The following is a 17736-nucleotide window of genomic DNA, read 5'->3' on the forward strand; positions in this document are numbered from 1 at the left end:
TAGGACTGTGAGAACCCAACTCCATGTGCGAGGAAGGGGCACTGAACAGTACCATCGTGACAACGTACTGGCACTTTTTGTGGGACTGTTGGTTAGCGGTTTGTATTTCAGGACGACAACGCCCGTGCTTACCACCAGGAGCATAATGCCACCTACATACAGCCGGCAGTGACACAAGTACCATGTCATTGCACACGTCTGGGACGCGATTGAAAGGGGTGTGCGTCAAGGTCATAGGCCGCCGACCACGTTGGATGAACTCGGCCAGGCGCTGCAAGACGAGTGTGACAGACTCCCTGAAATAACACTATGCTGCATTTATTAAATGAATGTTTCAAAAAGTAACAATATTACGTACTACTGATCCAAACAACATCTACGTGACACCTCAATACCGGTTGTAATATGCTCCCTTAAGTACATAGGTAGGGCTTGGGTCAGGTTGCCCTAACCCATGCAAACAGTTGAAGCAAGTGTTCCGGATGAAATGATTTGAAATTGAATACACGTCGTTTTCTTTGCTTATTTAAGAGGTCTATAAATCAATGAGCAAACATGACCTTACATGCATTTGTGTTGTCGAACCTTTGTGAAATTAAATAATATGTCTCCCAGGCACAACTGAGGATAGGTTTTAACTTCTACATGTATACAACAGTCTGAATGATTCGCGAGCTTACAAATACATCCTCTGATTTTTAACTTGGACTCAATATAGTATTAATTATTCAACTCGGCACTGGTAAAAATGCAGAACAACAGTAGGGGACCCATTGTCCACTGTCTACAAATCTGTTATGAAAAAGTAATTGCACCAGATTCCATGTGTACATTGTGTTGACAAAGGAACACTTCAAGGGGCCTCCCATTACCCGTTAATGCAATAGTTTGTGAATGGCATACTGAAGGATTTGCCGTCATGAAATACACGTTCACGTTTGAAGGTTTTTATTTATGGCTGTTATAAATCATCTCCAAAACGTAACGGTGAAAGGAAGGCTCAGTCGGGGATTCCGGAATATTTATTATTATTTCCATCCGGTCGTACCGCCGATCAGGTAAACAGTATTGATTCAGTTAGCCTGCAATGTCCAGTACAGACAGGAGCTCTGTTCTGGTCAATAATGTGAATAATCAATCAGGAGACGATCAGTTGTTTCGGCGCTAATTATACCGTACGTAACATAGTAGCCGAGCTTGTATTTGTGGATCATAAATTTATAACATCCGTTCATCAAGGGCTTCGACCAGTCGGTGTCGGGTTAACCATTGGCTTATTGTCATCATCGACGTCAGTGCACAGTGTCCCCCAATCTCATTGAGATCACACGTGACCCAATACTACATTTAGCATATACAACAACAACTGGATTTGCTGGACTTGCTCCACCCCGATATACCCATGGTATACTCTGTTTCTACGGCAGATCTATTCAACCCCGGTATATATACCCATAGTATACACTGTTTCTATGGCAGATCTATTTCACCCCGGTATATATGCCCATGGTATACTCTCTTTCTACGGCAGATCTATTCTACCTTAGTATATATATCCATGGTATACTATGTTCCTACTGCAGACCTATTCCACCCTGGAATATATACCCATGAAATACTCTGTTTGTACGGCAGATCTCTTCTATCTTGTTATAAATACCCATGGTACACTCTGTTTCTATGGCGCATCTATTCCACCCTGGTATATATATCAATGGTATACTCTGTTTCTATGGCGGATCTATTACACGCTGGTATATATACCCATGGTATACTCTGTTTCTATGGCAGATCTATTCCACCCCGGTATGTATACCCATAGTATACTCTGTTTCTATGGCGGATCTATTCCACCCTGGTATATGTACCCACGATATACTCTGTTTCTGTGGCGGATCTATTCCACCCCGGTATATATACCCATGGTATTCTCTGATTCTGTGGCGGATTTATTCAACCCTGGTATGTATACCCATAGTATACTCTGTTTCTATGGCGGATCTATTCCACCCTGGTATATGTACCCACGATATACTCTGTTTCTGTGGCGGATATATTCCACCCTGGTATATATACCCATAGTATACTCTGTTTCTATGGTAGATCTATTCCACCCTGGTATATATACCCATTGTATACTCTGTTTCTATGGCAGATCTGTTTCACCACGGTATATATACGCATGTTATTCTCTGTTTCTAAGGCGGATCTATTCTGCCCGGTATATATACACATAGTTTACTCTGTTTCTATGACAGATCTATTCGACCCTGGTATACTCTCTTTCTATACCTTGGTATATATACTAGTACCCATGGTATACTATCTTCCTACGGCAGATCTATTCTACCTTGGTATATATACCCATAGTATACTATCTTCCCACGGCAGATCTATTCTACCTTGGTATATATACCGATGGTATTCTCTGTTTCTAAGGCGGATCTATTCCACCCCGGTATATATACCTATGATATACCCTCTTCCTACCCAGATCTATTCCGGCCTGGTATATATACCCATACTGTACTCAGTTTCTATGGCGGATATATTCCACCCTGGTATATGTACCCACGATATACTCTGTTTCTACGGCAGATCTCTTTTATCTTGCTATAAATACCCATAGTATACTGTGTTTCTGTGGCGGATCTATTCCACCCTGGTATATGTACCCACGATATACTCTGTTTGTACAGCAGATCTCTTTTATCTTGCTATAAATAGCCATAGTTCACTCTGTTTCTGTGGCGCATCTATTTCACCCTGGTATATATACCCATAGTATACTCTCTTTCTATGGCGGATCTATTCCACCCTGGTATATGTACCCATAGTATACTCTGTTTCTGTGGCGGATCTATTCCACCCTGGTATGTATACACATAGTATACTCTGTTTCTGTGGCGGATATATTCCACCCCGGTATATATAGCCGTAGTATATAGTCTGTTTCTATGGCGAATCTATTCCACCCTGGTATATGTACCCACGATATACTCTGTTTCTTCGGCAGATCTATTCCACCCCGGTATATATACAAATGGTATTCTCTGTTTCGAAGGTGGATCTATTCCATCCTGGTATATATACCTATGGTATACTCTCTTCCTACCCAGATCTATTCTACCCTGGTATATATACCCATAGTGTACTCAGTTTCTATGACAGATCTATTCCACCCTGGTATATATACCCATAGTATACACTGCAGATCTATTCCACCCCGTATATATACCCATAGTATACTCTGTTTCTGTGGCGGATATATTCCACCCCGGTATATATACCCATAGTATATAGTCTGTTTCTATGGCGGATCTATTCCACCCTGGTATATGTACCCACGATATACTCTGTTTCTACGAATATGGCTGAAATATTGCCGATGTGACGTTAAATATGAACTCACTCACTCACTCACTGTTTCTACGGCAGATCTATTCCACCCCGGTATATATACCAATGGTATTCTCTCTTCCTACCCAGATCTATTCCACCCTGGTATATATACCCATACTGTACTCAGTTTCTATGACAGATCTATTCCACCCTGATATATATACCCATAGTATACACTGCAGATCTATTCCACCCCGGTATATATACCCATACTGTACTCAGTTTCTATGGCAGATCTATTCCACACCGGTATATACACCCATAGTATACTCTGTTTCTACGGCAGATCTATTCCACCCCGGTATATATACCCATGGTATTCTCTGTTTCTAAGGCGGATCTATTCCACCCCTGTATATATACCCATAGTATACTCTGTTTCTATGGCAGACCTATTCCACCCTGGATTATATACCCATAGTATACTCTGTTTGTACGGCAGATATCTTTTATCTTGCTATAAATAACCATAGTATACTGTGTTTCTATGGCAGATCTATTCACCCCGGTATATGTACCCACGATATACTCTGTTTGTGCGGCAGATCTCTTTTATCTTGCTATCAATTAACCATAGTTCACTCTGTTTCTGTGGCGCATCTATTCTACCCTGGAATATATACCCATAGTACACTCTGTTTCTATGGCGGATCTATTCCACCCATGTATACATACCCATAGTATACTCTGTTTCTGTGGCAGATCTATTCCACCCTGGTATATATACCCATAGTATACTCTGTTTCTGTGGCGGATCTATTCCACCCTGGTATATATACCCATATTATACTCTGTTTCTGTGGCGGATATATTCCACCCTGGTATATATACCCATAGTATACTCTGTTTCTATGACAGATCTATTCCACCCTGGTATATATACCCATAGTATACTCTGTTTCTATGACAGATCTATTCCACCCTGGTATATATACCCATGGTATTCTTCACTTGTATACCCAATGTATACCCAGTTCTACAGTAAACCTATTCTTTCCCAGTATACCATGCAATGATCATGGGAAAATATCTAAGAAGTATAGCTCGAATATCAGCTTTACACTTGAAAAAATCTCACACAGTCCCATTCAAGTCACGAATGTATTCGCTTTCATTATGCGTTCGCGTGAGGACTTCCCGGAATCTGGGATTGTATGAGTCGCGTGTCACACCTTTATAAGTTTTAAAAAGTTTTATGTACGATCTATTAGACTGTTTAAATGTGTGTGGGAGGATCGGGGGCTGTCGTGACGCCATGCGAAATAAGGTCAATCTTTTGTTGAAATAATGATAATGTATTTTTTTTACTCAGGGCCAGTAACATTCCACTCGAATGTGTGTGCTAGCATCAACACGTAAATCTGATAGGTACATCATGCAATACATTTTATGGGACTGTTCAACCCCTTGGCGGGTTCCAAGCTTTGGGGGACCCGTGAAGGTCCGGGTTAGAATATTGATCTTCAGTAACCCATGCTTGTCGTTAGAGGCGACTAACGGGATCGGGTGGTCAGGCTCGCTGACTTGGTTGACACATGTCATCGGTTCCCAATTGCGCAGATCGATGCTCATGCTGTTGATCATTGGATTGCCTGGTCCAGACTTGATTATTTACAGACCGCCGCCATATAGCTGGAATATTGCTGAGTGCACTCCAAGCACTTCAGCGGAATGATAGCGTGGTTCCATCTGTTTATTTGTAGTTTTGACTCAGTGGTCCATCCATGTAGATATGAGAACATGTACAGGTTGTCATGGAAAATGACAACAATTACTAGAGTCTTTTGAAAGGCCAATATACGGCTGTAGATGTATCCAGGCCAACAACTTGACCATGTCTTTTTGCATAAATCCAGTGATATCGTTTATGGAATTGAATTCCCTGTCCATTTTGACACTAATGTGAGAGACAAGATTCAGAAAAACATGGCAAACATCGCTTACGAAATGTCATGCATGCATCCCGAGTTTTCCGACTCCCAATTATTTTGGCGCCTAATGTTTGGTACTTCATAATGTGTTGACTGACACTGGGAAAGTAACCGGGTTTGCTGCCAAGATCACAGCCCTTCTTACACCCTGGATAATGCAGAAGGCTGCAGTTTTGGTAAGTCCCCATTCTCCGAACGCTTGATGGATTAGACGTCCTTGGATAAGTCCATGGTACGGCTGTATGCAGTGGGTCAAGGGCTCTGGGCTGAGTCTAGCAAGCCTAACTGTGTAAGGATCACCCGAACCCTCCTTGCTGCATTTCTTTAGGTTGATCTGTAATGCTTATGATGATGTACATATTTATTGTGCGCCAAATCCACACCCGAAGCACACTCTGCAGTATTACCCGGGTCAGTAGATCAGTGTGCATTCGATCGTTAGTCTCAGCTCCTTGAGGAATATACAATCCAAGCTGTCTGTGAGGTACTAGATAGATAGGCGCGGTGGGGTAGCCTGGTGGCTAATTCGCTCGTCACGCCGAATACCCGGGTTCGATTCCCCACATGGGTACAATGTGTGAAGCCCATTTCTGGTGTCCTCCGCCGTGATATTGCTGGAATATTGTTAAAAGCTATAAACACTCACTCACTCACTAGATAGTTAACCGTTACATTAGTAAAATTACCATATTTTCAATGGAATACCATTGCTTGTTTCGATGCCCGGATGGAGCTCCAGAGACGAATATACACACTCCTGGCATCTATTGCCGTAGGAACTGACCAAGTAAAGACTCAACTGGCATCTATTGCCGTAGGAACTGACCAAGTTAAGACTCAACTGGCATCTATTGCCGAAGGAACTGACCAAGTTAAGACTCAACTGGCATCTATTGCCGTAGGAACTGACCAAGTTAAGACTCAACTGGCATCTATTGCCGAAGGAACTGACCAAGTTAAGACTCAACTGGCATCTATTGCCGAAGGAACTGACCAAGTTAAGACTCAACTGGCATCTATTGCCGAAGGAACTGAACCGGCACCAAGTTAAGACTCAACTGGCATCTATTGCCGAAGGAACTGACCAAGTTAAGACTCAACTGGCATCTATTGCCGTAGGAACTGACCAAGTTAAGACTCAACTGGCATTTTAAGCCACCAACATTGCTGATGTTCATGTAAACCATTTATATGTCAGTCTCAAATCAATTAAATTCGGGCACCGACATACAGCTGGCTTAACACGGCTGTCAGCACCCATTCACTGTCATGGCTAAACGTTGATGGTTTTACAACGCAAATTCAGCTGCTCTGCATTCTACTATGTTAAGTTGTCCCTCAATCCATTTTTTGTTGAAAGGGGCACCGGGGCCTAGTGGTCGGGGGTGATGCAACCGTTTGCCTTGAGTTCGAATTCAATATTTGTCAGCACCATATTCGTACACACTGATACCACTGGCACCATACTGTAACATGATACTTTGTCATACATGGTTCGACCGTATGCACTGGGTTTAATATATCCAAACAAAAAACTAGCTACCAATTAACCATGTGTTACGTGTTTCTATTAGAACTGTTCTGGAACACTTTTAATCATTTTAATCATTATACGGATGAAGTTAAGACTAAGATTGTTACTTGTATGACTTGAATGCACACTTACCCTCTTCAGTGCAAAATAAACTGATATAGTTCACACTTGCTGTTATTCGATCATTTTCGGCGCAACTTGAGTTGAGTTGAGTTGAGTTGAGTTGGACTTTACGCAATCAAACCGCTTTTCAAAACATTTACTTTGTTTGTTTAAAAAATAATCATATAACTGTCTTTTCTACATCAGTTTACATGTCCCAATTTCGAGTATTTCAGTTACGTCTCCGTAACTCTAGATCTGAGCCGAACGATGCAGTGCTGTACATGTTTTCTACAATTCAGGCTACACCTGACATCTCTAAAGCTCTCTTTAGAGGTCTGACTTGTAAAGTCACCCGGGCGTGTAATCCTTGTTATAAGGCATGCCCACCTCACATGATGTATAATGCTTTTTATGCAGTGCAGCTACCTGCCCAAGGTATGTAAAACTTGAACTAGTTCGCGTCAGATATACGACGCAATTAAAACCTGCCTGGGTCTTGTTTCCCTCGTCGCGGACAAAGGACATATTTCAGCAGTTTCGCTTTCTCGACAGTGATGTTAGGGTAAAGACACTGATGATTTGTTTGTTGGATTTCTTTGGTCAGAGTTGAGAATCTGTCAATTGAAGCTTTTTTGCTTTTCAATGACAATTGCTTGTGTGTGCATACTATATTTAATGTCCCTGTCCCCTTTGGCCAATGCAAGACTGTATGTTAAAGGTGTATTTTTACTATTGTGGGGGGTGGGCTAGCCTAGTGGTTAAAGCCTCCGTACGTCACGTTGTAGACTCGGGCTCCATTCCTCATAACCTTTTCTGGTGTCCCCAGCCGTGATATTGCTGGAATTGTGCTAAAAGCGGCCTTAAACCATACTCAAAAGTCAAAAGTCAAAATATGTTTATTTGTATGTAAGGCCACCGGCACATATACATCGGTTACAAAGAAGGTTCTTATTTAGGAGGATAACAATTGTTTTCTTAACATAATAGCATGATGGATATACAGTGATAATCTTTTTAAAATGGAGACATCGCATCTACACTCACTACACGCTGTCCTGTTCGTGGCATATACACACACATGTAGTCGTAGAAATACATTTTTAAGGTGACGAATTTACCATTCTTAATTTTCCATTTTCTTCAGAATTATCACAGGTTTCTTTTAGTCTATGGCAGAATTGTGTACATTCTAGTTACCACAGTGACCATGTGTCATTTATCTATTTAAAACACACCCTATTCGTGACTTTGTGTCAGCTTGTCATCAGGGATCCAGGTAATTCAACCATTTGGGTCTTTGTAAATCACAATGCTCGCATAGAGGTCAACCCTTGCATGTGGGGTCATTGCAGACTGTAAATATTTCCATACAGTGACAGATGTTTTGAATTTGGAAAGTATGTTAGTTTTGTTATGGATCAGTATGCATGGGACGTTGTCAACAAACCCGCACGTTTTAAAGTACATACTTGTGAGTGAGTGAGTTTGGTTTAAATCCACTTTGAAGAGTAGTACGGTCATATATTTCGTTCTCATGAAATAAATGCGTTTAAAAACAGGCTCAAGTCTAGTGACCTTGCCATTCTTTAAAATCTGGAGCTGACGAGAAACGAGTATTTTTGTGAGTGGTCTAGGCATATCGTATAGTCAGTTAACAAATTTAGGCACTTGTTGACCGCTTAATTGACGAGTAGGTATTGTTTTTAGACATAACTGTGTGGTGTGTACATTTCACAGGGAATCGAACCCGGTCAGTGACCGTGTGTCATCTTACCCAGATGACTTTATTCGTAGCTTACACTATCGATCACAAGCATGTTTATTCTAGATTCGATTATGGACCGGACATTGTCATATAACTGGAATAGTTCTGAATACTGTGTCAAAAACCCAACTAACACGACAACCTGTGAACGTCTGAATCAGGACTAGTTAAAGAAGCACAAACCGTCTGACCAGTGACCCGCGTCGTCGGATGATGGAGACACGCTGCCTGAGAATCTGACTACATGATCCAATTTTTATTTTCCTAATCTGTTACATATGTCAACAGTACACCCAGTCATCAGTCATCGTGTTTAGAATCTTCTAGATCGGTATATAACCAGAATCGGGCGGTGGGGTAGCCTAGTGGTTAAAGCGTTCGCTCGTCACGCCGAAGACCCGGGTTCGAATCCCACATGGGTACAATGTGTGAAGCCCATTTCTGGTGTTCCCCGCAGTGATGTTGCTGGAATATTGCTAAAAGCGGCGTAAAACCATACTCAGTCAGTCAGTCAGTATAACCAGAATCACATTCAGTGAACAGCTACTGAAACGCTGTCAAAGGGAGGCAAACACATGCTTTCAGGTAACACGCTGCATATTTTATTACTGCTTCCGGTACTATGGTTTTCGTTTCCCGACATCGATGTTTGAGTATAGTTTTACGCCGCTTTTAGCAATACTCCAGCAATATCACCGCGGGGGATACCAGAAATGGGCTTCACACATTGTACCCATGAGGGGAATCGAACCAGGTCTTCGGTGTGACAAGCAAACGCTTTAACCACCAGGCTACCCCATCGCCCCTCCTGACATTGGTGGGGCGGTGGGGTAGCCTAATGGTTATGGCGTTGGCTCGTCACGCCGAAAACCCGGGTTCGAATCCCCAGATGGGTACAACGTGTGAAGCCCATTTCTGGTGTCCCCCGACGACGCGGAAGTAAAAACTGTGTCAGTCAGTCAGTGGTTGATAACATGGGCACGTCTCCATATTCGTTGGTTACCACTGTGTATTACTGTGTGTGCGTGTGTTTATGTGTGTAAGTGCGTGCGTGAGAATACGCGTGGGTGTATGAGTGTGTTTGTGTGTGCGCGAGGGAGTGATCAAGTGTATGTGGGTGCGTGTGTATGCATGCATGTATATATGTGTGTGTACGTACGTGCGTGCGTGCGTGCGTGCGTGTGTGTGTGTGTTGCTAAACGTTACTCTCAGCGACATTCCAGTGTAAATGACAGTTGCCTGTGGATATCGCGTCTGGACCATTAATTGATACGGGGCCACGGCACCATGACAACCCATTGCGATCTATTGTGGACAAACCAAGGGGCTTTGTGGCTGCTGAAGTGTTACAGAGACCCTGAATAACCATGGTTTAGTTGTATTTGACAGTGATCGCTCTGGTCTGAAGAGACAGTTAGTGAGTGAGTGTGTTCGGATTGAACAGTATTTATTTACTTCACAGCTAATCACCTTAATCTTGGCTATTGGCCATTTTATGCTTGTTGCAATTTACCACAACTACGTGCTATAGATCACGGTTGTTAAGCTGAAAGACTGAAACGTGAAGACTGAAGGGGATACACAGTCATCGCATTCTGAAACGACAAAGGGATGCAACCCATGATCAGCACAAGGAATAGCAGGTTCCACTACACTAAATCAGAATCACATGCTCTCTGAGCGAGCACCGTATGTAAACAACTGAAGACAGCTGTGATTGGATGAAATAGTGTAAGATGTTTATGTTATTTAAAAGCAAACCCAACCAGTTATTAAAACTGATCACAATTTTAAGTATTTAGTGCTGTCATTTTATCACCATGACTTATGCTTATTGTGTGTACAGATATTTTCCAGTAGGTGACATTTGGTGCGGAACTGGGGTTGATGTGTTCCGCTTCCTGTGCTCGTAAAATTAGCCGGACAAACTTTCCAGAAATTGAGTTTTATTGTATAGTTTAAAGGCCAGGCTGTACACATGTGTACATGGAATGGCTATTGATAGCCTGGATAAGTTTAAAAGGTTACTATAGAAGTCTATAGGAAAACATTTGGTGTTGTGTAACCTTCAGTGAATGGGGCGTCAACTTTTGAAAAATAGAGATAATGGATAAGTATCTGGAATGCTACCATAACGACCGCTGCACATATGGCAGGCATGACGTTACTTTTACCGAACATTGTCATGTGAAGAACGGTCGGATAGCTTGGTGGTATTGTTGTTCGCACGTCAAGTGTCTCTGTGTCCCTGGTGCTCGCTGGTATGTTTCTACACGAGCAGTTAACCCTCACCATCTGAGGGTTGGTATATGGAACACCTGTAGATTAGATAGGTGTAGAGTGTGAGGAATGCATAGTTGTGTACAGGTGTTCAGATAATGGGTAGACTACATGAAGCACTAGGTCAAAGCAGCGCATTTATGCGATAAATATTAGTTGGTTGTTATTTTACGCCGCACTCAGCAATATTCAAGCTATATGACCTGTAAATAATCGAGTCTGGACCAGACAATCAAGTGATCAACATCATGAGCATCGATCTACGCAGTTGGGTTGCGATGACACGTGTCAACCAAGTCAGCGAGCCTGAAAACCCGATCCCGTTAGTCGTCTCTCTCGACAAGCATTGTTTGCTGAAGACCAGTTCTAACCCGGATCTTTACGTTAAATATTGCAACAAGAGCAAACATGCAACGCAGGCAACGTGAGGCACGAACTAAGAATGTCTAAGCACCGCGTACACAGCTAACTGGATCAGTCTCCATTTTAAATAACATCGTGTTAACGAGATATTAAATAACACTTAACATTTAAAACGAACAGAAGGAATAGTTCAAACAGAAAGTGAAACATTGTTTCCAGAGCTTTTCATTCATTTGGATCATACCATGGGAGATGAAACTCGGACTATTAGATACTAAAGCCTATTTGAAATATATAGCGACTGCTTCCAGTCTAATACAGTGTCTGATTGTATCTAGGGAACAGAGGAATTATATGTTGTACTTGAAACTTCAATGTCAATTTCGCAGTAGAAGTATACAAAATAATCGTACAGATATTGTTTTAGGATTAATACATCACGAAGTTGCTAGATGTAGTTGTAGTTGCTAAAGTAGCTGAGCGTTGTTGCTTTACGGATTTGTAATAATATTAAAACTTCGTCGGTTATGGTAAAAAATAACTAAAAAGGTTCTTGCCAGTTATGTTAAGCTCCTTTGACTTTTACCTTCTACTTGCACTTTTTTGTGATGAACACACGTGTTTGCATACAGAAGAAAAATGCTTTGTTCTATTTCCTATCCTTGTAGGGCTTTTAGATTATGTAAAGCAAGGCGAAAAAGTGTTGTCATACTTTCTGTGTCTGATAGAAAAGACTGTGCTCCATCAGCCTGGAGTCAGTTGTCGCCCTGTAACAAAGTCTACACGATATCAGTACTTCCTGGTGTGTCGTTGTGTTTTATATGTGTGAGTATCTACATTGGGAATAATCATCAGTTTGAAAGTCGCCCTGTAACAAAGTCTACACGATATCAGTACTTCCTGGTGTGTCGTTGTGTTATATATGTATGAATATGTACATTGAAACTCATCATCTGTATGTAGATACGTGTTGTGATGAATTATTACATGAATGTCAGCGCTTTGAGCATTGCCTTTGTGTGGTGGAAGCCAGCGCTATACTCTTATTATTATATTTTACAGATTAAAGATAGTATGCAGCAGAGAGCTTTCGGGTGATGCTGGCATAGTCAGGCTTGTAAGGCTCATCATCAACCCAGTGCCCTCGCCCCCTCTACACGCAGCCCAGACAGCGAATGGGACTTCTCCCAGGAAACGCTGCCTAGTCGAACCCACCAAGCACTTTCCGGAGAATATGAAGGCTCCCCAACACTGCAGCCTTCTGCATTACCCAGAGTGTCAGAAGGGCTGTGCTCCCGGTGGAAAACCCGGGCACTCTCCTGATCTGCGCCAAGAGATCAGGAGGTACCAAACCAAGTGCACCGAGAACACTGACGACAGTGTACTTGGGATGCAAGCGAGACATTCAAAGGCGATGTCCGCATATTTATCATGCTTTTCCTGAATCTTGTCAATCACATTGCTGTCAAAAGAGACAGAAAATTCAATGATATAAATAAATTCATTGGCTTTATCAAAAAGGACAAGATCAGGTTAGTTGGCAGGTTAGTTAGTTTGAAAGCATCATTTTCCATGACGCCCTGGATGTTCAGGGTCGTACCATAGATGGACCTCAGAGTCAAAGCCACAGGCATGGCGAAGACGGTAGTAAAAGCAACGAGCCATGCCATCATGTCTCTTAAGATATGCTGTTTGTGCCAAGGAAGGGCATCCACTAACAAGGTGTTGGACAGTCTCTGTTAATTCATTACACAGTCGACATTTCATATTGATATTTTGGCGATTACGAGTGGGAAGTGACTGGTCCTGAGCAGCAAAAAGGAAGCCCTCAGTTTCACATTTGAGACAAGCCGACTTCATCCAGGCGAAGGAGTCGGTTGGATTGCTATTCTTTTCCACACACTGCATGTACACACGATGCAATGGCTTCTCAGAAAGCTTCTCCACAAAAGACCGACCCTGGGCAGATTTGGTGAAGGACTTCACCTGGACTTCACCTGTACCGTCCAGCAGTACACCGCCATCAGCAAAATAAACCTCAAATCTCAGATTCTGTCCAACAACCTTGGCACGCTTAAAAAAGCTGTGGAATTCCTTGCTTTCATCATGAGTCTCCACATGCATCACCAGAAGATCATCCGATAAATAAATATGTGCAGAAGTACACAAAAGAATTCTATGATGAAGAGCCTCCACATTAATCAAACCCCGACCTCCCGAATTGATTGGCATATATAAACGGTTGAGAGAGGAACGAGGGTGGTGGGTTCTGTTATCAGACATGATCCTTCTGGTCAAGACTCTGGATGTCTTGTTTTGTCATAGGAAAGGACTGGCACAGCAAAAGTTTTGGTGGCTTTGACCTTGTTTCGAGCATTTAGCTCCAGATTTTCTTTAAGCGAGATTTGTACTCGGCCCGAAGTTTGTCTTGAATTTGAGCACTCTGGAGCTTGTTTCGAAGTTGCATTCCAAGATAGGTGTAGGCCTGATATTCCACAAGATGCTCAATAACACGTCCCCCTTGCAACCTGACCTATCCATCATTAGTTACCTTGCCACGTTTCAAGTGAAGAGTATTACATTTGTTGAGCCCAAATGCCATGCCAATATCATTAGAAAAGGACTCGACAAGGAGAACCTGCTTTTTCAAACTGGTATCTCCTTTTGCAAGGAGCTCGAAGTCATCCATGTAAAGGAGATGAGTAAGCTTTGTTGGGGATCTGTGTTGAGGAGGTCCGTGGTGGTAACCTTCCTCTCTATTGAGCAGAAAGCTCAAAGGATTTAGAGACAAACAAAAAAGCAAAGGACTGAAGGAGTCCCCCTGGAAAATTCCCCTTCTGATTGGAATAGATTCCGAAGTCTGCACCTGCACTTGCGAGTACATCTCAAGTTGAGTCGACCAGCAACTCATTAAAGACTTGAGTAAATCAAGTAGTCACTCTGGGCGGAAGAGACTTCAGAATCCATTCATGAGGGACAGAGTCGTATGCTTTCTTATAGTCAATCCAGCACATGGAGAGGCTGCGGTGATATGTTTTAGCCTCTTCCAAAATCATTTTCTGTACAAGAAGTTGATCCTTGCACCCCCTGTAAATCACAAATTTCCTGATAAATAGAATCAAACAAACTGTTAACAGGGTTCTCAGAAAGATCTGCAGTAGAGGAAGAAGAAGAGTGAGGGTCCGAAATTTCGGGGCCAACTGGCTCTATGCCGGAAGAATCAGGAAGAGGAGAAAGGTTAACGCGGACGTCCATCAGAAGTTTTGGGTCTGCTGCCACTTGAGCACTCTGCTCATGCAAAGGTTCCTGACGGGCTCCAGTTATGGGTTGAACTGGCTCACGGGGCAAGAAATTTTTAAGCCGCCGGAATTTATCTCGCAGATTTTGCTCCGTCAGGAAAGCATACATGGGCATGGCATTGTCCCAATGCAGCTTAAGCGATCCAACTTGCCGTTTATTGGCGGATTTGCAGGCCATCCTGTCGCTCTTGCACACTCTAGTAGTGTGGTTTTCAGATGGTTTGACCAAGATATTCTTAGTAGGGTGCTGTGCCTTCCCCTGGGGCAAGTCCCATCTCCAGTGTGGTTGGTTTGACTACCGGAGGAAGGCTGACTGGGCTACGGAAGTGAAAGATTGATTTATTCTTGTCTATTTGTAACCCAGTAAGAAAACCAGTTTCGGGGGGTCAGCCCTAACTGGGTGATGTACCTTCATTTCAGGGAATATAATTCCCCTATCTAGGCCCACCACGAAGAGGCGTATATCATCAGGCCCTTATTATTATTATTAATGTTGCAATGCCATCAACCTTGCCTGATCCTTGCATTCCATTATCACTCAGCACATTCTATCTGAATATGCCCCCAGAAATCCTCTTAAAACGTTAAAGATCAAGTCACTCTCTGCACAGTACATATCTTGCACATGTCACTTGTATAATATGACGACGTCAGACCACTCCCTACAGATCATACCTAAAAGGTCGGACAAACCAGCCAAGACAGGACACCCGTAGAGAACAACACAATGGGCAAGCCTGGTCATACACCAAGTCCTTATTGAGATTGCCCATGTTGCTTTTTAATTTACTTTACGACCTAGTAATATTAATCGTTATATAGTCACTGTTTCCTTGTTAAACAGAAAAAGTGTTCGGGAAAATAACGCACATCTGTAAATGGGGAAATGACTCCTACAATGGTGACACAGAGTTGCCTCCCTTGAATCACTAACTCATTTTTGAAAAACTGAATCTGTTCCCTGCGATAAACAAGAACATGAATAACAAATTTTGCAAAACAATTAAACATGATTTATTTTATTTGTAAACAACGTGGCATCAAACTTAACAGTCGTTGACATCACGAAACAACATATATAGACTTATGAGTGCCCCCGTGGATATTTCCACGGCTAAACTCATACCTCACTCACCCTGAAGCTGGAGCAAGGAACTTTAATAAAAATAAGAAACTCAATGATTACAAAAATGAAAAGAACTTCATCTCTGGATGTAACTAAACAGGAAAAGCCTCTTTCTAAAGTTATACAGTGCTGATTTACGAAAATAATTATTTTCACATGAACGTTTTGTTTGGTGCTGGAGTAGGTAAATCCTCTCGTGAGGTGAAAATGCATGGTGCTTTTAAAAAGAAAAACACAAAATAGCGAACGTCTGTGTGTCGGTTGTAATTGTGGTTATTCCGTCGGTGACCCATTATTGTGTCCAAAACAATCAATAGCCTTTTTTTTGTTTTTGTTTTCTTTATACACGCGTTTCCGTCACAGAAAACATTCTTCCGCCTGCACATACCGGAAAAACATGGGTTTACATTGTAAAGGCCATTAAACTTGAACAAGCGCTTCTAATACAAATGCAGTTCATTAAAAACATGTCATATCAACAAATGGTCTAGGTTCTTTCAATTGTTGGTCCTTCTTTCCATTGTTGGTTTAACCGTGAAGGTCCGGGTTAGAATGAACCTTCAGTAACCCATGCTTGTCGTAAGAGGCGACTAACGGGATCGGGTGGTTAGGCTCGCTGACTTGGTTGACACATGTCATCGGTTCCCAATTGCGCAGATCGATGCTCATGCTGTTGATCATTGGATTGTCTGGTCCGGACTCGATTATTTACAGACCGCCGCCATATAACTGGAATATTGCTGAGTGCGGCGTAAAACTAAACTCACTCACTCGAATGTTGGTTTCATGTTCTTCGGTTCATATAGCATGGGCTAAGCCACTGTGGTTGCTGATTATCTTTCTTCCTGTACTGAAGCCTATGTACATTAAAAGGACATTAGTGATGATCACACGTGGCAAGCGTACTTGTGAAAAAGTAGTGAATTCTGTGACGATTTTAGTAATCCAATAATAGTATGGATACCATGCTATTGCTGCTGTCGACCTTTGATGCCAAAAAAGCCCAGGAGTTTTGGTGACTTAGTCAATTTGAAAATAAGCATTTGATGAGGAATTAAATACGAGCCTTTTTGTCGTGTTAACTGATAGCGTTATCTTGCCGGAAACACATTTCTCAACAATCAAGTTATAAAGAATATGGATAGCGTGCAATATAGAAATATGCAAAAAACATTGCTTTTAACAAAATAACCGAATTTTCCAGAAATCGCCATAGTTTCAAATGGTGCCTGAAGAACCCAGCGTGACTAGTTGTCAATCATTCGTCATTATGTTATTCAGCTTCTTCTGCGATGACAAGCTAAGCATAACTATGATTGAGAGGCAACACATATAACTAATCACATCTGAGTACAACGTATTTCGTGCTATAATTTGTGATTACTTGTATTACGAGCTATAAATACACCGCAACGGTGACGTACAACTTCTAAGCACTGAGCCCTTATTCTCGGAACGTTCGTAACCCTACGAATTCTTAACTTTGATCGTAGCCAATGTGTTAAGTATGGGCTTAAGAAGTTCGTAGGGCTACGAACGTTTCGAGAATAGCTAGCCTGGACCTTACGCTTCCGGACGTATCCTCTTAATCCACTTATGATACGACAATGACAGCTGATCATATAAACTTCGTCGACGTTTTATATACAAGTTAACAAGCAGGGTCGTTATGGCTGCATAAGCACACACTTCGGTGAGACTAGCTGTCCGATGTCGATTGCTTCCTATGTCCACTGTCCACCAAAGCTAGCTTTGTTATGTCCAATGTCCGATGTAGGTTGTTATCAGCACCATTTGCTAGGAATTCATAAACACATCCTCATATTTCTTACGACTACGAATTATGATACGTTTTGTCGCTTCATTATTCAGTTCAAAACACATTTCGGCTAACTTGTATAGGGTGCTTATCATGCATGTCTTTCGTATAT

Source organism: Haliotis rubra, unplaced genomic scaffold (genome assembly GCF_003918875.1).
Source record: "Haliotis rubra isolate DU_JTF1 unplaced genomic scaffold, ASM391887v1 Scf154, whole genome shotgun sequence".
Classification (NCBI taxonomy): domain Eukaryota; kingdom Metazoa; phylum Mollusca; class Gastropoda; order Lepetellida; family Haliotidae; genus Haliotis; species Haliotis rubra.